We start from the raw sequence: 21,527 nt of genomic DNA, 5'->3' as shown, positions 1-21,527 counted from the left end.
CAATGCCTGTGCTGTAGCAGGGTCACAGCAGAAACAAAAAGGATTCTGTTGAAGATGTTGTTGGTTTTCAATTTGAAAACAGTTCTGGTGTCAACTGCTATGCTAATGTAGTGGTTAATGTTTTGTTTTCTCTAGAAAATGTAAAAGAGGGGGAGGCAGTCCAAAGTTCCGTTAAAAGGGCAAAGGAAAGGATCGGTGGTTTGAACTATCAGTCAAAAAGGGGAGGGGGTGCAATAATTTTTCCTACCGGGTCACACTGTGCTTTCACCGGAAGTGAGGTCTGCAGGATTGTAGTAATTCAAAGTGAGGCTGGCGCCAGCATGGGAGCGCCGACGTCCCGCGGATACAGTTTCGTCACTCCACGGGCGATCATGGCAGTCATTCCCCATCGGGGGTCGGAGACTCCCGCGGCTCCTCTAGAATCTTCAAGGTCGTGGAGGACTACGGTGGTGGAGTCAACCAGTGACCGGGCCATTTCTTTATGTTGGGCCCGCTCTTGCCAGGTCGACCGCCATTTTGAGAGTTCGGCAGCTACCGGCGATCGCGGGGTCACATGAGCGGACGGGCTCCACCCTGCCGGGCGAGACGTTGCAGCATGGCCACAGTGGAAGAACCGTTATCTAGGTCGTTCCGAAACTGTGCAGCACTGTAGTTGTTAGGATGCCACCGCCTGGAGCGCTGAGGGTGCAGCTGGGAAGTCTCCACCTGGGGAGGCGGGAGAGGCCTGTTCGCACCGTCTCTCCCTCCCAGTGCACCCCATGGCGTCTCGCTTGAGATTTGTTATGGCCGGACCAGGCGATGAGGACGAGGGGGGGGTCGGAGGCATGTGCAAGACATCCCCCCCCAGTGTTGTCGCAGCCATTATAAAAGAAAGAAGTGTCCCGTCCGTCTTCGGGCCGGGCTTCCGGTGGATGTCGGCCGGACGCCCCTGGCTCTGGCCCCATGAACGGGTTTCTTGGTTTATCGGCTGCAGCCGGATCCCGTCGGCCTCGGCCCCCCGACCGTTGGTGGTCGGACCGGAAGAGCATGTGGCGGGACTACCTGCAACTCTCAAGGGCCACCGCGGCCGGACTGGGAGAGAGAGGGGAGGGTCGAGGAGACATTCCCCCCCCCTGCAACTGTTCAGCGTTGTAAAGGCAATCCCCTGGCCGGGTCCCGCTGGTCTCGGCCTCTCCTCCGGCTACACCCTACGTTAGGATCTCCTGGCCGAGGCGTGGCAGCAGGACCTGCCTTATATGGGCTGCTCCCGGCTGGGCGTAGCCGGAACCCTGCCCCACCTTGGAAGTTTCCAGAGTGGGGGTGGATGTTCTACTGACTTGCATTTTCCCTAGTCTATCGATTTTTTTGGCGTGGCAGGCGGTGGGACAGCGAGGGGTGATTTGGTTTCTCTTACTGTTTTTCTGGTCTCTCACCACTGGCATATTTTAACGTTTTCTTGTTTCTAGGACATTAATAGGTTTTATCATTACGTTATGTTATCGTTTCTTTGTTCGTTGTTTAATAAAAGTTCATGTTCATCAGTGGCCTACTGATTTTCGTTTTCCTATTTTTTTCTTTCCAGGTTGTTTCATGGTAAAGTTTCTGTTAACACGATACAGTGATCACTTCGTTATTATTGCATATGTCCTTTTCACTAGGGGTGCTCTCTGGTCGGGCCAGATGACGTATCTCTAGTAAATGGTCCGGGTGAAAAAGGTGCATCAATCAGTGGGGAGTAGATAGGCATGACAGATTACAACGGGGGAGAACGGTCCGCATTACGTACCCTTTCACTACTTGCAAAGATTTTCCTACGTTTATTTGCAAACAGGGAATACCTCCAAAAAGAACTAATTCCCAAACAGTCAATGTTCGGACAATCAATCAATCAATGAGGAATGAAATAGGTACGACGTGTTAAAGGCTTGCGTTACCTACCCTTCACTATCTGCAAAGGGAGATAGAATATTCCTATTCTTCCTCGTTTGCAGGTAGAGAAGATCGTTAAGAGAATTAACTTCGAACAATTCAATGCTCGATTGAAACAATCAACAAGGGGTACTGTGAACACAAATGAACGCCGCTTATATACATACGCATTGCTATTTTCAACAGGTTGTTCCTAATGTTTCTATTTTAGCGAGGTCAAAAGAGATCCCATTAGTGGCCTACTGATTTTGCTCGATTCCTTTTGTTTTTTTACACGATTTTTCGCTATCTGCAAAGACTAAACAGAGTATTGCGACTCTGTGCTTGTTTGTAAATAGAGAATGAACCAAAGAGAACAATCAATCAAATGGAGAGAGAAGCAGGCACGACGGATTACAAAGGGGGAAAGGGCTGCGTTAACTACCCTTCACTATCTGCAAAGAGAGAGTACTCCTAATAGAAATGAGGGGTGGGGGGCAGCAATCAAAGCAGATCAGTGTGCATAAACACGAAAAAAAAAATTCTTACCACGTACTTGACATTCGACAGCTTATGATATTTGCTATTAAAAAACCATTGAAATTCACTGAAAAAACCATAGGTTATAGACCATATATAGTTAGGAATTAGCATTTACAAAACCTTGAAAATTCACTGAAAAAACCATAGGTTATAGACCATATATAGTTAGGAATTAGCATTTAAAAAACCTTATTTTACTCACACAAAACCATTGAAATTCCATATATAGTTAGTTGCACTAACTATATATCGCGCACCCGCAATCCACTGCTGATGATGTCACATATTACATCATTCATGACATGGTCAGTGGCATCACTGATGACATCACTGATGACATCTCAAATGACATCACTGATGACATCACTGATGACATCTCATTTGACATCAATGACCACATCACTGATGATATCATTCATGTGACAATACAATGCATCTCTTCACACTTTAATATAACCTCTGTTACACCCAGTGTTAAATACAGAGTATAATTTTTGAAACCATTGACACACCAATACTAGTTACTACATACGCACTCAGTGATTCCTATGTTTACACACACATTCACTCATTTACCCATACAATCATTCATACATACAATCACTCATCTTTACAACACTATCATATGCACTCATACACCTATACAGACTCTCACACTCTGTCACTCATCCATGGAGTTACTCACACACCTAGTCAGTCCTGTAAAGAATCAATCACACTTCCATTTTCTAATCTATACAGTTAAACATAGAGCACCTTACATTTTGAAACATATACTAACACATAATTACTCTCTTATACAATCATTGATACAAGTACACATTGATCTGCACAGAGTCACACACCTCCCAGCCAGCCACACACACACTCAGTCTCCCATACAAATATTTGGGCAATCAATCAATAACCCATATAGTTACTCATATAGCTACTGATCAACACATGCAGCAGTTTACAGAACAACAGACATAATGATGCACAAATTAAGACAGTTTAGTCACTAACCCATGCACTCAGTGAGACACATTTAATCACTCACTCATACAGTCAGTCATGCACCTACTAAATCCTTCGTCCAGACACTTACACATCCACTCATTCTTCAATATGTAAGACATATTTAAACTTTATAGAAACAAAAAATCACTGGATGTTGTTATCAGTGATGTCATCAGTGATGTCATTTGAGATGTCATCAGTGATGTCATCAGTGATGTCACTGACCATGTCATGAATGATGTAATATGTGACATCATCAGCAGTGGATTGCGGGTGCGCGATATATAGTTAGTGCAACTAACTATATATGGAATTTCATTGGTTTTATGTCAATAAAATGTCCAGCTAACTATATATGGTCTCTAACCTATGGTTTTTGCAGTGAATTTTCAAGGTTTTGTAAATGCTAATTCCTAACTATATATGGTCTATAACCTATGGTTTTTTCAGTGAATTTTCAAGGTTTTGTAAATGCTAATTCCTAACTATATATGGTCTATAACCTATGGTTTTTTCAGTGAATATATATATATATATATATATATATATATTCACTGAAAAAACCATAGGTTATAGACCATATATAGTTAGGAATTAGCATTTAAAAAACCTTATTTTACTCACACAAAACCATTGAAATTCCATATATAGTTAGTTGCACTAACTATATATCGCGCACCCGCAATCCACTGCTGATGATGTCACATATTACATCATTCATGACATGGTCAGTGACATCACTGATGACATCACTGATGACATCTCAAATGACATCACTGATGACAACATCCAGTGACTGTATGTTTCTGTAAAGTTAAAATATGTCTTACATATTGAAGAATGAGTGGATGTATAAGTGTCTGGATGAAGGATTTAGTAGGTGCATGACTGACTGTATAAGTGAGTGATTAAATGTGTCTCACTGAGTGCATGGGTTAGTGACTAAACTGTTTTAAATTGTGCATCATTGTGTCTGTTGTTCTGTAATCTGATGCATGTGTTGATCATTAGCTATATGACTAACTCTATGGGTTATTGATTGGTTGCCCAAGCATTTGTATGGGAGACTGAGTGTGTGTGTGGGTGTCTGGGAGGTGTATGACTCTGTGCATAGATGTGTGAGCAGTTGATTCACTAGATGTATGGGTTCAAAAGTGCATGTGGAAACAGCTGTATGGGCGGTTGACTGTGTGCATGAGTGTATTGGTGAGTGAATGGATATCTCAGTGCTACATGTCAAAGTAAGTACATATGTAAAACACAGTACATGTGAGAGTTGACATATATAAATAACTGTGCATAAGAGCCAGTGAATGTGTGAGTGGCTGTATGGATCATTGTGAACTTGTATCAGGGATTGTATAACAGAGTAAATATGTGTTAGTATATGTTTTAATAAGTAAGGTGTGTATAACTATATAGTTGAGGAAATGGAGGTGTGATTGATTCTTTGCAAGACTGACTAGGTGTGTGAGTAACTCCATGGATGAGTGACAGTCTGTGAATGTCTGTTTACACTGAGTGTATCTAAGGTTATATTAGAGTCTGAAGAGGTTCATCGTATCATCACATGAATGATGTCATCAGTGATGTGATCAGTAATGTCAAATGAGATGTCATCAGTGATGTCATCAGTGATGTCATTTGAGATGTCATCAGTGATGTCATCAGTGATGTCACTGACCATGTCATGAATGATGTAATATGTGACATCATCAGCAGTGGATTGCGGGTGCGCGATATATAGTTAGTGCAACTAACTATATATGGAATTTCAATGGTTTTGTGTGAGTAAAATAAGGTTTTTTAAATGCTAATTCCTAACTATATATGGTCTATAACCTATTGTTTTTTCAGTGAATTTTCAAGGTTTTTTAAATGCTAATTCCTAACTATATATGGTCTCTAACCTATGGTTTTTTCAGTGAATATATATATATATATATTACCTACTGGCGGTCGCCAGTAGGTATATATAGTTAGGATTTTTTCTCTATGGGATTTTTGAAAATTCTATGTCTAATAACTTTGCCGTTTGTGGACGGAATTGGCTGCAATTTTCAGGAAAATGGCACATTTTGTTTCTGAGCAGCCTTTGAAAATTTGGGGGGGGTTCGTCAAGGGGGGGCCGAGAAAAAAGGGGGGTCCCAAAACGCGTTTTTCCCATGTTAATTTCCATAGGGCGGTTGGCCTCACTTTTAGCCCGAACGGCTGAATGGATTTGCACGAAACTTGGCAAAATTGTAGGGACTGGTAGCCCGATGTGCCTTTTGTAGGTCTCAATATATGTGCTCCAGTGGATTTTGAGAAATTAACGTTTAAAAAAAGATATATATCTGTAAGCGCGGACCGGGCAGCGGCCTAGGACGCGTACTTTTCGCGCAACGGAGCTTTGTGAAGCGAAGCTGATTGGTTCTCTGGCGTCTGTCAACATTCCAAACAGTCCGTAGCGGCCGCCATCTTGTCTCTCGGTAGGATCGAGAGACAAGAGGAGGCCAAAGCGAAGGGGCAAATGACCATAAGGGGGAATAGTAGATCCTCGCTGACCCCCTAGGTTTGATGTGGAGGTTTTAAAAGGGCCCCGCGGGGCAAAAAAAAAAAATTATAATAATAATCTTACGGCTGAATGGATTTGCACGAAACTTGGCAAAATTGTAGGGACTGGTAGCCCGATGTGCCTTTGCTAGGTCTCAATATATGTGCTTCAGTGGATTTTGAGAAATTAACGTTCAAAAAAAGATATATATCTGTAACAGCGCACCGCTTCGCGTACTTTTCGCGTTACGGAGCTTTGCGAAGCGAAGCTGATTGGCTCTCCGGTGTCTGTAAACATTCCAAACAGTCCGTAGCGGCCGCCATCTTGTCTCTCGGTAGGATCGAGAGACAAGAGGAGGCCAAAGCGAAGGGGCAAATGACCATAAGGGGGCATAGTAGATCCTCGCTGATCCCCTAGGTTTGATGTGGAGGTTTTAAAAGGGCCCCGCGGGGCAAAAAAAAAAAATAATAATAATAATCGAACGGCTGAATGGATTTGCACGAAACTTGGTAAAATATTAGGGACTGGTAGCCCGATGTGCCTTTGCTAGGTCTCAATATATGTGCTTCAGTGCATTTTGAGAAATTAACGTTCAAAAACAAGATATATATCTGTAACAGCGCTCCGCTTCGCGGAGATAAAATTATATCTGTATTACCTAGCTGTTGCTAACACCAGTTAGCGACGGCTAGTAGGAGATAGCGACCATCTTGGGCCCCACTTTGCATGTGAGTGATATTTATCACTAATGACATGCAAAGTGGGCATGCCAAGATGTTAGCGACTGGAAACAGTCGCTAACATCGCTATCTCCTATTATCAACTTTTGGAAATATTCGAGATAAGCGCGAATATCTCCAAAAAGTAACAGCTGCCCTGAGCAGTTCTTAGCCATGTTATCCTATGGGAGGTGGATAACATGGCTAAGAGGATTAGCTCGGTAATGCATGAATATCGCTGAGTTTTCAGCGATATTAATGCATTGCGGTCGGTTTTTATCGTATTTGCGATAAACTTTGATAATAGCAAGGTTTATCTGCGATAATTTCTGACGGTAAAAAAATCTTTGCAATGCATCGTTAGGGATAAATATCGCTTAACTTTGGTAATATGCCCCAACGTCTGTTAACGTTCGATTCGAAGGAAATCAGGAAGTGTTGAAAAACATTGTCTGCGCCATCTTGTCTTTTTTCAAATGCCACACTTTTGTCGTGCACGGCAGCCATTTTAGATGCCTTGACCAGACCCACTCTGTGCACGCTGTCGATCCTTAGCATGGCTCCCCACCCTCGCAAGCATCTCCCCCAGGCAGTGGTCACCCCCGCTCTCTGTCTTATGCATGGGTAATAAACCTCCCCCCATCTGCGCTGCTCTTTCCTGAGAATCACACCCTGTGCCCGCCCGACACCTCCCTTTCGCCCTATTCACTACTGCACCCTCTGACACTCCTTTTCCTCTGTGTCCGATTGTCCAGGCTGGTCCTAGGGTATCAGCTAGCCCTGCAGATGTAGTTTATGGCCACAGCTGTAAAGATTCACCCCTCTTCAAAGGAGTTATAGTAGATCAAGGCCCACACTCGATGAGATCCGTCACAGCAGAAGCGTTGCTATTATCTGAAAACTATCCTGTATTGTGATTGGGGAGGGGACCGAGCGTGAAGCTGAAGATTCCAGGGATGACTCTTTGTACATCAAAGTTTTTACAATTATGTGTCACATTAAAAATATATAGCACTCCGACAAAGTAGTAAGATTATAAAACTTTAATAATTTATAAATATATACAAGAAAACAAAAATAGTAATAACATATAAACATTTTTAGGGAAAAACAACGAAGTAGCGGTCGGCTGTGCGAATAGTCCCAACGCAGCACAACGTCCAGATTTCCGGCGTGGGGCGGGTCATCAGTAGCAAACTGTTGTGCGAATAGTTCCAAGGCAGCAGAACGCGCTGAAATCTAGATGACACGAAAGTGATGTCTAGTAAGTTGCCACCCAGCAAATAACGGCGTGGGGCGTCGCGGGGGGTGGGTCTTCAGTAGCAAACTGTTGTGCGAATAGTTCCGAGGCAGCAGAACGATGGCACCAAGGTGATGTCCAGTAAGTTGCCGCACTGGTTTTGGTATCCTACAATGCTGCTCCGAATAACGGCGTGGGGCGCCCCGGGGGAGGCGGCGTGAACGGGCCTCTCCAGGTGGAGTGTCATCTGTTGTAGTGGGGCGCCCCTTTACCGTTTCAGTTGCCATTCCGTCCGTTTTTGGTCCACTGTGTCAAAAGCCGCAATTCAGCTGAGTTGCGCCCACTCTTGCGGTGCAGCGATAGGCGGCTGTCACAGGACTCTCAAAATGGCGGCAGGCTCTTTCCTTTTTGGGCCTGGTCCACTGAAATGGCCCTGGGACACCTTGGAAATCGGACGCTTGTCTGCTAGGTCTTGGACCCCATTCTCGAAAGCGTCCCCTCCGCCTTGAGAATTCATCAAAAGTTTTGGGGGCCCCGACTCCTGCAGGCTTCTGGTGGGGAGCGGCTGCCATGATTGCTCGCGGAATGACCACGACGGAGCTACGAGATGGTGGTGCTCTCATGCTGACGCCAGCTTCAGTCTGAAACATCCAGAAACAAGGTGGGGCTTTCATCGTTTGGAAAAAAAAAAAGTTTTCATCCAATGAAAAGTGTTGTTTTTAGGTCATATGATCAAGCCTTCCATCATTAGGAAACCAAAAGTAAAATGAACCAATGAAAAGTTTTATAAACAAGTCACATGACCTGTTATGCGGCATAGGGTATAAAATGCGGAGAAAATACGTTGGCACGTGAGGCGGCGTCAGTAGCGGACCGATGTGCGAATAGGCCGAAGGCAACACAGCGCGCCAAGATCCGGATGGCACCGAGGTGGTGTCCAGCAAGTTGCAGCACTGGTGTGGCCATCCTACAATGTTGAAAGTCGGCGTGGGGCGCCCCGTTGGCCTGTGAGTTTGCGTCAGTAGCGGACCGATGTGCGAATAGGCCGAAGGCAGCACAACGCGCCAAGATCCGGATGGCACCGAGGTGGTGTCTAGTAAGTTGCCGCACTGGTGTGGCCATCCTACAATGCTGAAAGTCGGCGTGGGGCGCTCTGTTGGCCTGTGAGATGGTGTCAGTAGCGGACTGATGTGCGAATGGGGCCAAAGGCAGCGCAACAATATTTTCTGACTGACACCACAAGGCGCTGAGATGCCAAGATCCGGATGGCACCGAGGTGATGTCTAAGTTGCGGACTGATGTGCGAATGGGGCCAAAGGTAGCGTAACAATATTTTCTGTATGGAAGATACCACTAGGCGTTGAGATGCCAAGATTCGGATGGCACCGAGGTGATGTCTAGCAAGTTGCTGCACTGGTGTGGTCATCCTACAATGCTGAAACTCGGCGTGGGTCGCCCCATTAGCCTGTGAGATGGCGTCAGTAGCGGACCGATGTGCGAATAGGCCGAAGGCAGCACAACGCGCCAAGATCCGGATGTCACAGTGGTGGTTTCATAGTTGAGAGGCACTTCATCTGCAGTGGGGCGCCGAGATCCGGATGGCACCGAGGTGATGTCTAGCAAGTTGCTGTACTGGTGTGGTCATCCTACAATGCTGAAAGTCGGCGTGGGGCGCCCCATTAGCCTGTGAGATGGCGTCAGTAGCGGACTGATGTGCGAATGGGGCCAAAGGCAGCACAACGCGCCAAGATCCGGATGGCACCGAGGTGGTGTCCAGCAACTTGCCGCACTGGTGTGGCCATCCTACAATGCTGCGCCGAAAGTCGGCGTGGGGCGCCCCGTTGGCCTGTGAGTTCGCGTCAGTCAGTGGGGGCTGTTTGAGGATCTGACTGCATTGGAAAGCAATGTGATGCTGTGCGTCGCCCCCAAGATGGAGGTTCCTCGGCTGCAGTGGGGCGCCCCTTGGTGTTTCACTCGCTATGCAGCTGAGTTGCGTGCGCACTTGTGGCGAATAGGCCGAAGGCAGCACAACGCGCCGAGATCTGGATGGCACCGAGGTGGTGTCCAGCAATTTGCCGCACTGGTGTGGCCATCCTACAATGCTGCGCCGAAAGTCGGCGTGGGGTGCCCCGTTGGCCTGTGAGGTGGCGTCAGTAGCGGACCGATGTGTGAATAGGCCGGAACCAGCACAAGGCGCCAAGATCCGGATGGCACCGAGGTGGTGTCATAGTTGAGAGTTCTGAGCAGCGCTTGTAACACTGTCTGAAGCTTATTTGCACCTGCTGCAGCTTCACTATTGCCCTGGTGTGGCCTAAGATCGCCCATGACATAGGCGGCCACCTCCCGGGGTCCGGCGGAACTTTTTTCCTTTTCCTTTGTGCATCTTGTCCCACAATCCGTTTGACCTGAAGACACGACCAGGTCCCTGAATGTGTGCAGGGGGACGCTATTGATTGAATCAAAATGGCGGCTTCACACAAAGCTGACTCAAGCGTTGCTGCTGATGCTATACAGAGAAAAACTGGTTTTCAGTTTGTACATTCTTCAGGATTTTTCCATCCAAGGCTGGTTGAGAGTTTGTATAACAATGGCTTCAGATTTTCAACATACTACTCTTCAACATTCTTCCTAAATGTAACAATGTGAGACTCACTAGGAGAACGGTGTAGTGAGGGCCACAAACGGCTGTTTGTCTTTCCTTTCAAAATGCTGCCAACAATATTTTCGGAATGGAAGACAACACAAGGCGCTGAGATTCGGTTGGCACCGAGGTGGTGTCCAGCAAGTTGCCGCACTGGTGTGGCCATCCTACAATGCTGCGCCGAAAGTCGGCGTGGGGTGCCCGAAGGGGGGGGGGAGGCGGCGCAAACGAGCCTCTCCCGCTTCTCCATGTGGAGGCAGTTCATCTGCAGTGGGGCGCCGAGATCCGGATGGCACCGAGGTGGTGTCTAGCAAGTTGCCGCACTGGTGTGGCCATCCTACAATGCTGCGCCGAAAGACGGCGTGGGGTGCCCGAAGGAAGTGTCCTTATCCAGGGCATTATCGCTGTATCATGTCCTCCACTAAAATGGCCCTGGGACACCTTAGAACTCGGACGCTCGATTTTTTTTTCCTTTCCTGTACATGCAAAAAAAGGTAAATGCCCGGTACGTTACACGCTTCATCTGCCACGATGAACTCTCCAGAGGAACCGAAAAAAAATATAGTTGTGGTAACTATACCATGCATCGTCATATGGAGAGGTGGCACCAATTAATTATAGTGCTGCATAAAAGAGAGATTTGGAGGAGAACCCCTGACCTGCTAGTACATTCATCAAAGAAGTGGCACTGAGAGCTTCAGAGGTAAGGGAAACGGTCCCAAATATTTAGAAGAACTTTGGAAAGATTAAAATGACATGTTTAGATTGTGGCAAATTAATTTCATGTGGACAGATGAGTGTTACTCTAATAAATACAGCATATGAACATCATCATAGTCGATGGTTGGTAGAGACATTTTGACTATATCCTGGACCTGCCCGTCCTCGCCCAAAATGGCGCCGGAATAAATGGGACTCGTAACTCCTTGTTGTGTACTGGTTGCAGAACCTTGAAATCACGAGATACGTATGCAGTTTTGAAGCACATGGCGGGCGGGGACGAGAATTGATTGAATATTTCGACATCCCTATTGATATTAAGTTCTGATGTGTTATTGATTACTGTACTGTTGAAAGTTCGAATTAACGTCACCCATGGTACTTGCCCGCAAATGTATATCTAGATAATTTTATTGTAACTGGCCCTGTCGTATTTTAATTATAAAATGTACGTCCACCGATTCCGTAACTGTTAGACACCTTAGTTCTTGCAACCTAATGGCCCGCCCGTTACGTTCCTCTACAGTGTAAATGTCTACTCATGACATACGATTACAGTTTGCTCCGTGGCCGGCCCACGTGGTTATAGGCTCGTATTTGTATAATGAAATTTTCACAATAAAGGTTTTTAAAAGAAAACATGGTAGTAGTATATACATTGGTAAAGTTTGTAATAATAGTCACTGTTTTAGAATCATTAAAAGGCAAGTGAAATAAAGCAGACCAATTACATGAAGGGTAAAAGGTATAATACGAAGGAACGCAGTAAAGATAAATGGTCAAGGGCTGTTGTGTTTTCTATTCCTGCAACATAAAGTGATCGATAAGAATCTCATATTCAGGCGTATCGGCGACTAAGACAGCAGGTCGACCCTCTTTTGCTCAACGGCTCCATCATGGGACGAAGAAACGCTCTTTTTCTCGAAAAAAGAATATATTTTACTTGCAGGACAGTTGTAAAATTTCCGGGAAAGTACATTAGCCTGGAACATTATAACATATATTTAAGAAAAAATAATGTTCGGAAGTAATGAAAAGCGTAATTTTTAGGTCATATGACCAAGCCTTTCATCATTACAATAAGAAAAGTAAAATGAACCAATGAAAAGTTTTATTAACAAGTCACATGACTTGTTATGCTTACGTTACGCGCTGCGCGCCCCGGATGACTTCCGGATGCGCTAACGCGGCGCGTCATATGACGCATTACGCGACAACGCAGGTCCAGAATATAGTCAAAATGTCTCCACCAACCAGCGGTCGGAACACAACCCCTTTCAGCAGGCTAAATAGTTCTGTTAAATGAGAACAGAAGGGACAGGCAACAAGAACCATCAGTGAAAGAGGGGAGGGCTAGTTCTTCTCTACCGGGTTACATTGGGGCGCTACCGGAACTGATCGAATTGGTAGTCTACAGTGTTTCTGGATGTTTCAGACTGAAGCTGGGGTTAGCATGAGAGCAGCATCATTTCGTAGCTCCGTCGTGGCCATTCCGCAACCAATCATGGCAGCCGCTCTTTATCGTTATTTTGGGCGGGGTGGGTGGCGGAGCCGAGCTGTTTTGCAGCCATCATTGTGTGGAGTTCAGTTCATCTCACTAGTTTTGTATTTGTCATGAGGGGTTGTTCCTAATGTTTCTATTTTAGCGAGGTCAAAAAGAGATCCCATTAGTGGCCTACTGATTTTGCTCGATTCCTTTTCTTTTTTTTTACACGATTTTTCGTTATCTGCAAAGACTAAACAGAGTATTGCGACTCTGTGTTTGTTTGTAAATAGAGAATGAACCAAAGAGAACTAATTCTAAAACAGTAAATACTTGGATAACAATCAATCAAATGGAGAGAGAAGCAGGCACGACGGATTACAACGGGGGCAAAGGCCTGCGTTAACTACCTTTCACTATCTGCAAAGAGAGAGTACTCCTAATAGAAATGAGGGGGGGGGGCACCATTCAAAGCAGATCAGTGTGCATAAACACGAAAATGTTTTCACTTACCACGTACTTGACATTCGACAGCTTATGATATTTGCTATTAAAAAACCATTGAAATTCACTGAAAAAACCATAGGTTATAGACCATATATAGTTAGGAATTAGCATTTACAAAACCTTGAAAATTCACTGAAAAAACCATAGGTTATAGACCATATATAGTTAGGAATTAGCATTTAAAAAACCTTATTTTACTCACACAAAACCATTGAAATTCCATATATAGTTAGTTGCACTAACTATATATTGCGCACCCGCAATCCACTGCTGATCATGTCACATATTACATCATTCATGACATGGTCAGTGACATCACTGATGACATCACTGATGACATCTCAAATGACATCACTGATGACATCTCACTTGACATCAATGATCACATCACTGATGATATCATTCATGTGATAATACAATGCATCTCCTCACACTCTAATATAACCTCCGTTACACCCAGTGTTAAATACAGAGTATAATTTTTGAAACCATTGACACACCAATACTAGTTACTACATACGCACTCACTGATTCCTATGTCTACACACACATTCACTCATACAATCATTCATACATACAATCACTCATCTTGACAACACTATCATATGCACTCATACACCTATACAGACACTCACACTCTGCCACTCATCCATGGAGTTACTCACACACCTAGTCAGTCCTGAAAAGAATCAATCACACTTCCATTTTCTCATCTATACAGTTAAACACAGAACACCTTACATTTTTTAAACATATACTAACACATACTTACTCTCTTATAGAATCACTGATACAAGTACACATTGATCTGCACAGAGTCACACACCTCCCAGCCAGCCATACACACACTCAGTCTCCCATACAAATACTTGTGCAACCAATCAATAACCCATATAGCTACTTATATAGCTACTGATCAACACATGAAGCAGCTTGCACAACAACAGACATACTGATGCACACTTTCAGACAGTTTAGTCACTAACCCGTGCATTCAGTAAGACGCATTTAATCACTCACTCATACAGTCAATCACGCACCTACTAAAACCTTCATTCAGACACTTATACATCCACTCATTCTTCAATATGTAAAACATATTTAAACTTTACAGAAACACATAATCACTGGATGTTGTCATCAGTGATGTCATCAGTGATGTCACTGACCATGTCATGAATGATGTAATATGTGACATGATCAGCAGTGGATTGCGGGTGCGCAATATATAGTTAGTGCAACTAACTATATATGGAATTTCAATGGTTTTGTGTGAGTAAAATAAGGTTTTTTAAATGCTAATTCCTAACTATATATGGTCTATAACCTATGGTTTTTTCAGTGAATTTTCAAGGTTTTGTAAATGCTAATTCCTAACTATATATGGTCTATAACCTATGGTTTTTTCAGTGAATATATATATATATATTTATATATATATATATATATGTATATATATATATGTATATATATATTCACTGAAAAAACCATAGGTTTCACACCAGTTATAGTTAGGAATTAGCATTTAAAAAACCTATTAAATTCACTGAAAAAACCACAGGTTTCACTCCAGTTATAGTTAGCTGGAAATTTTACTCGCATAAAACCATTTAAATTCCCACGTTATAGTTAGTTGGACTCACTATAACTTGCGCGTGCAATGCACTGCTGATGACGTCACATATTACATCACTCATGACATGGTCAGTGACATCACTCATGACATCACTGATGACACCATCCTTGTGACAGAGTGACATGTAAATGTCGGGGTACGCTTACCGTGCGCGTACGGTACGCGTACGGTACGCGTACCGCGTGATTTTTAAAAAAAATAAATATTTTTTTTTTGCCTTGGGGGTCCTTGTGGGACCCCTTGAGCAGGTCTAGGGGGTCGGGGTGCTTCTACCCTGCCCCTTTTTTGAGTTCTACACGTTTGTTTTTCTGCTTTCCTGTGCCTCAGTCTACCGAGGCACAAGATGGCTGCCAACAGTTTCTGTTTTGGAGTGTTGACAGACATTGGCAGCCAATCAGAATGCAGCTCGCGCTCTAGAGGTACGCGTACCGTACGCGCACGTACACGTACCGTAAGCGTACCGGTAAGCTCACGGGTAAGCTGCTCTAGATATATACATTTTTTTGAACCTAAATTACTCAAAATCCTCTGGAGCGCATATCTTGAGACATAGCAAAGGCACATCGGGCTACCAGTCCCTACAATTTTGCCAAGTTTGGTGAAAATCCATTCAGCCGTTCGAGCTAAAAGTGCGACAGACCGCCCTATGGAAATTAACATGGGGAAAACATGTTTTGGGACCCCCCTTTTATCTCTGCCCCCGCTTGACGAATCCCCCCCAAACTTTCAGAGAAGGAGCGGAGAGCCGCGAGGCAAAGTTGCTGAAAAATTCAGGCTGATTCCTCAACCGGCGCCAAAGTTATTCCAAATAGAATGTTGCGATTTCCCTATGGAAATCAATCCTAACTATATATACCTACTGGCTATCGCCAGTAGGTAATACATATATATATATATATATATATATATATATATATATATATATATATATATATATATATATATATATATATATATATATATATATATATAGATAGATATAGATATAGATATACTATATCTAAGTAAAGGGTGATTACACCACCTTACCCAGGCTACAATGGCAGACCTGTGGTGTCAGTTTGGAATGCTAACCAGGGGTGGCACAATACATGCTGCAGCCCCTGGTAGGTCTAGGGTGCACCTATGCGCTGAGTACCTATGGTACCATATACAGGGGCTCACAAGGGTGACCCAGTAACCAATCCGGTATGTACCTAAAGTACATGGTATCAATCTAGAGAGAGAACAGCTAGGCTCTGGTCCTGATTAGCAGGGCCACAGCCATACTAAAGTCGAAAAACCAGTGAATCACAGCAAAAAGTGGGGGCAATCATAGGAAGCAGACCCTACTCTCCTACAGGGTGCTCCCTCGATCTCTGAGCCTGGCTCTGGGATATTGTGGTGAGTTACAGATAGAACCCTGAGTAGGCTTGTGTGATTGTCAAGCTTACTGAGAGAAAATGGCAAAGGGTCTAATTTAGAGCTTAGCAGACAGGGTACTTTGCCATAAATATGGTAGAGTACTCTGTCAACCTACCCCATGGTTCGCAGAATCTATTTACAGGTAGTCGACGTGTCTTGTTTCTGCCAGCAGAGCTTCGTCTAGCTTCAATCATACAAACCATTGACCAACGGCTCAACTGACACAGATTCAAAGTAACTCAGACGGTCTGTGTTTAGGGTAAACAAGCCAAAGTACTTTTTCCTTGTTTGAGACTGCCAACAAAAGCCTTATGGTACTAAGCAGCAAAACAAGCCTGAACAAAACTTCCACTGTGTCAGAGACATTTATTTTTTTTAAACAAAGTTTTGCTTTGGAAATGTGTTCATGACAAACAAAAAGCATTGCTGAGCAGGCACACTAAACATGACATCCAGACAGCAAAGCTTGAGTGTCTTCGACTAAGCTGCTATGGATGTGGCACATTTGAAGGCACAGAGATCTCTGGCAGGCAGATAGTGAGAGTTAAATATGGTGGTATGTAGTCAACGAGAACAGCAAGACATCCTTCAGCTGCCTTGTCTGCACCAGGCCATCAGGTGGCCTCACAAGGGCCATGGGAAGTCCACCGTTACACCAGAATATGACAGATCTCTTTCCAACACCTTGCATGCCCATTTCCGAATAACATCCCAGTTGAGGCTTAGGCACCAACGTCCTGCTGCATCACGGCCATTGTAGACCTTTCTATCTCCAAACCCTGTCCCTATCACTTCCTGGTGGTGGTGCTCTCTGCTCTCTGTATTGAGTCATGTATCCTATTGCCTTTTTAATTCTTTTAACCCTGTCTTCTGGACTTCTCACTCTCTTGTCTCCGATCCGTACTCCATTCCTGGCTGTCCTATTCCCTGTTAGGGCCTTCTCGATTTTATGGTCTTCCCCTTTTCAAGTCCCAGTTCAGCCTTCCCTTCTATGGTGATTCAAAGATTCTTTGCATCTGGTTTATTCCTTTGACCATACTCTCTCCCTGCACCTGTGTTGTTTCCGTGAGCCTCCTGCTATTTCAGGCTGGTGAGCGAAGAGTGCAGCGACTCACAACTAAATTGTCTGCTGAGTTTCTTCTGCTCTTTGGCAATGCAGCTGCTTTTTGTCGAGGCTTGCTCTTTTATTCTGTTTCCCTTGATTTCCTGATCCCATTTTTCTGTTTTTGGCTAATTAAAAGTATCTGTTTCTGTCTGTTTTATCCTGCCGTTTTATTTCACTAATAGTCATTGTACCTAATCTTGTATGGAGTCTTTCTGATCTGTCTTGTTATATGCATACTTTTGCCTTGTGTTCTGTACCCCTGTTTGACTACATATCTCCGTCCTGCCTTGTTAGAGTATAGATTTTTCCTAGTCTTGTTTTCAGCATTCATAGTTCTGCATAGATATTGTTTACAGGAAAAAAGTGCATGGTACGGCAGCATAACTCTCAGGACACTGCAGAAGACTTTCCATTACAACAGCAGGGAAAGGGCTTCATGGAGCTCAGAAAAAGGGTGGCATAATGAAAGTAATGAGTACCCTCCATGTTCAAAAACATTAGTAACACAAAAACATATTTATGGCCCTCAAGGAAGATGATTATTTAAAAATGGGAGATGGACCAGGAATATATTCTAGCACGAGAGATCAAGGAAGTTGAGTGCACTGCCTTCTCCTTATCCCCACTTAATCTGAGCAATGTGCAAAAGTCAGAACCCCCCTGAAGAAATAGGTCTAGGCAGAAAGAAGGCTCATGAAAGCAGGCAGCACCAGATCCACCCTTGGCTTTGCAACTTTTTACAGAACGTTTCAAAGATGGCCTTTTGCTGCACTGGTAACCAGTAAAAAGCCCTCGGCACCTCTATGACATGATCACTCTTACTCACCCTCACAAAGCTCAAAACCACAACATTTGACTGGCTGGAGCTTTTCCAAGAATAGAGAACACTTACATTAGCCAAGGTGCGAGAGGATGCCTGCAGCTTTACCTTAATGTGATGTTCAATAGGTAGAAAGGGCAGTGTATAAAAACAGGTACTGCGGATCATTTCGATTTGTATTTGAAGGAGAAGTCCTCGTTCAAAATAACGTCCAGGTATTCACCTGTACAGCAGGTTTTGAGGGTCACCCATCAAAGGAGGCCATAAAATGTTACTCCAGTTATTTATTTTTGCCAATGAAAATGTGGTCTAACTTACTGCCATTTATTTGCAAAACTTTGCACCTCTGTCAGTGAAGGTTGGTGACAATCAGTTACTCAACTTAGAAATAAAGCTAGGGGCATGATAGTCTAAGCATATGATCAACTGAATGCCATGATAGACTAAGCATAATAGTCAAACAATCTAATCAAAGAAACTAAGGGGGATAGATTTGTCTTAACCCTTTCTGTGTGGAGGACAGAAAAGTTCCGTCCTCCCCCACGGTGGCCGTGCACGGAGGACGGAGACGTTCTGTCCTCTGCACACATCCAGGAAATCCCTCTATTGTTTACATAATAGGGATTACTTTTTTTATTTTGCAGCCTCTGGAGCAGGGGAAGTGCTTCCCCTGCCACCTATGGAATTTTTTTTTAGTTTAAAGATGATCGGCGCCCATGGAGTGCTCACATCATTAAAAATCATCACTGAAAATAAAATGAGCCAACAGGCTCATTAGGAAATAAAGGGGTCCGTTTTCGATGGAAGAAAGCACTGCATCCATGTTGCGTTTTGGGCCATTTCCTCTTGCGGGCACTATGTCTACCCACACAAGCGAGGTACCATTTGTATCGGGAGACTTGGGGGAATACCGGGTGGAAGGAAGTTTTTAGCTCCCTGCAGATTCCAGCACTTTCCATCACAGAAATAAGAGGAACATTTGTTTTTATAGTCAAAGATTGAGGTGTGCAAGGGATTCTGGGTAATAGACCATGTTGAGAACCACGCAAGTCAGCCTACCTTGGATAGCCCAGAGGAAACTCTGATGGAGATCTGTAGTGGTCCTGACATGCAAATTGGTCATCCACCCTGCGTATAAGGGACAAAAGACGAAACAAACCATCTAGTAGCTGATTCCCTCCGTAATTTCCCTCAGGATAGCTGGCACTCGGAATCTCTAGTTTTATCTGGTAAAGCAAATGATTAGAGGTCTTGGGGCTGCAATGATCTCAACTTTTTCTCAAACTTTAAATGAGTAAGAAGCCCAGCTCACTGGGGTGGAGCTGGGCATGAAATGCGAGTGCCTATTGGATCACTTTTGGTAAGCAGAACTGGCATTGCAGGATGAGCCGAATGTCGGGTTAAGGCGTCCGATGCTCATCAGACCCTAGAAAAGGTGTTGGTTGATATAGACAGCAGGATGGTGGCCATGGAAGTTGGAATTTAGCTAAAGAGTGTGTAACAACTCACCTGCCGAACCAACTAGTCCTGAAAATGGAGGGCGCAGGAGCATTGTGCCAATACCCGGCCATCGCTTAGAGCAGCAAGGGCTAAGCTGCGACGAGTAGGAGGTCCGCTGCAGTGCACACAGCAGCTTGGGGCGGGGGCTCGGGTAGAGCCACTGCATGTGTAGATATTGGTGGAAGGAGCAAATATTCAAATGAGAACTTTGAAGGCAGAAGTGGAGAAGGGGTCCATGTGAACAGCAGTTGAACATGGGTCAGTTGGTTCTAAGAGATGGGCAAGCGCCATTCGGAAGGGACTGGTGATGGCCTACATTGCCCTCGGCTGATCAAAAGGGAGTCAGATTCATATCCCTCAATTTGAGTGGGGGGCTGAAACAGGCGCCCTTGTGGCGTCTAGTGTGGTAATGCAAACGATCCTGGAAAATCCGGCGGGAGCCATGGGGAGAGTTCTCTTTTCTTTATGAAATGCATGATGTCCTGAAATGGGTTCGCACCGAGAGAGGAGCCGTGCCTTGGAAAGCATTGTGGTTGCAGAAGTGTCTGGCAAGCTCTCTCTGGTCCTTGAAAATCTAGGGCAAATGGTGCAAATCTTTCACCAGGCCGTACCCATATCCGCAGCATGTCTCCAATGTGAGCAGCCTCTGGCATGTTGGAACAATGTAGGATAAGGGAACTCGGCAAGTCATATCTGTAACTTCGGGATAAGGATTGGCTCTAAGGGCTGAGTTGGTCAGGCTGGGGCTTGAAGTGGGGCTGGGCGCATGCCGTGGCTGGGCGATGGGTCAGCAGTGACTCTAGACCCGAGCTGGTCTCTTTGTGTGGATTGCCCCTGCAGTGACGGTTGTCCTTTGCTACTCCCTTCCCCAGGATGTGGGGTCCGCGTTCTGCCTCAGCCGGCATCTAGCAGCTGACTTGGAACTGGTGTGGACCAGGGGAATCCAACTGTTTAATTAAAACAAAACTTCGCAAAGGCCCAAGGTGGGTGTTAGCGCCATATGCTTTCTGCCCAGTGCTCTGAATGTCAAAGTGAAGAAATTCAATGAAGCACGGGTAAATGGCTGGAGTAACTATGACTCTCTCATGCATCTTCATCTAATTAATGACAAGCATGAATGGAGGAACGAGATTCCCACTGTCCCTACCTACTATCTAGCGAAAACCCGGTTCACTGACAAAATATCGAGGTAAAAAATATTGACTTACAAATGTATAGAGATATAAATATCAACTACAAAAATATTGAGAGCCTATAGTTAAAAAGGTAAGAACAAAAATACCAGAAAAAAGTATTGTCCTCAATATTGTTGTATTAAATATCATTTTTTAAATATATATAAATTTAAATATTAAAAATAAAATATACTAAATACTAACATTACTTTAATAAAAAGGAAATATATTTAATGTATATTGTAACAAATATAACAAATAAACTTACTTTAAAAAAGTTAAACACACATGCATACATATATATCTATATATATAAAAAATAATGTATGTCTGTCTGTCTGTCTGTCTTTTTGTCCTTTATGCATTACTACACCATTCATCCGATCGCCATGAAACTTTGGGAAGTTGTTGAGTACACTCCCGCGAAGGGTTCTGGAATAAAAAGTTTTTAAATATCGGCCCCTCAGGGCCCTCATAATCTTTCGAATACTGATGTACGCTCAAGACAGAAAAACAAAAAAATCGTGTATCCACAAGCTCTCGAATAAATAAATAGAATTAAAACAGCATTCATCCGAGCGCCAGGAAACTTGGGGAAGTTGTTGAGTACAC

At 44.1% G+C, this 21,527-nt stretch overlaps 1 pseudogene; it reads left to right on the top strand.

Annotated features, from left to right (window-relative positions):
- Positions 1–19,237: 19,237 nt before the first annotated feature.
- LOC144793514 (28S ribosomal RNA) lies at positions 19,238–20,392 on the top strand (annotated as a pseudogene).
- Positions 20,393–21,527: the final 1,135 nt, after the last annotated feature.

The sequence above is a fragment of the Lissotriton helveticus genome, chromosome 11 (assembly GCF_964261635.1).
Source record: "Lissotriton helveticus chromosome 11, aLisHel1.1, whole genome shotgun sequence".
NCBI classification, from domain to species: domain Eukaryota; kingdom Metazoa; phylum Chordata; class Amphibia; order Caudata; family Salamandridae; genus Lissotriton; species Lissotriton helveticus.
This window is presented reverse-complemented; position numbering and strand designations above follow the sequence as displayed.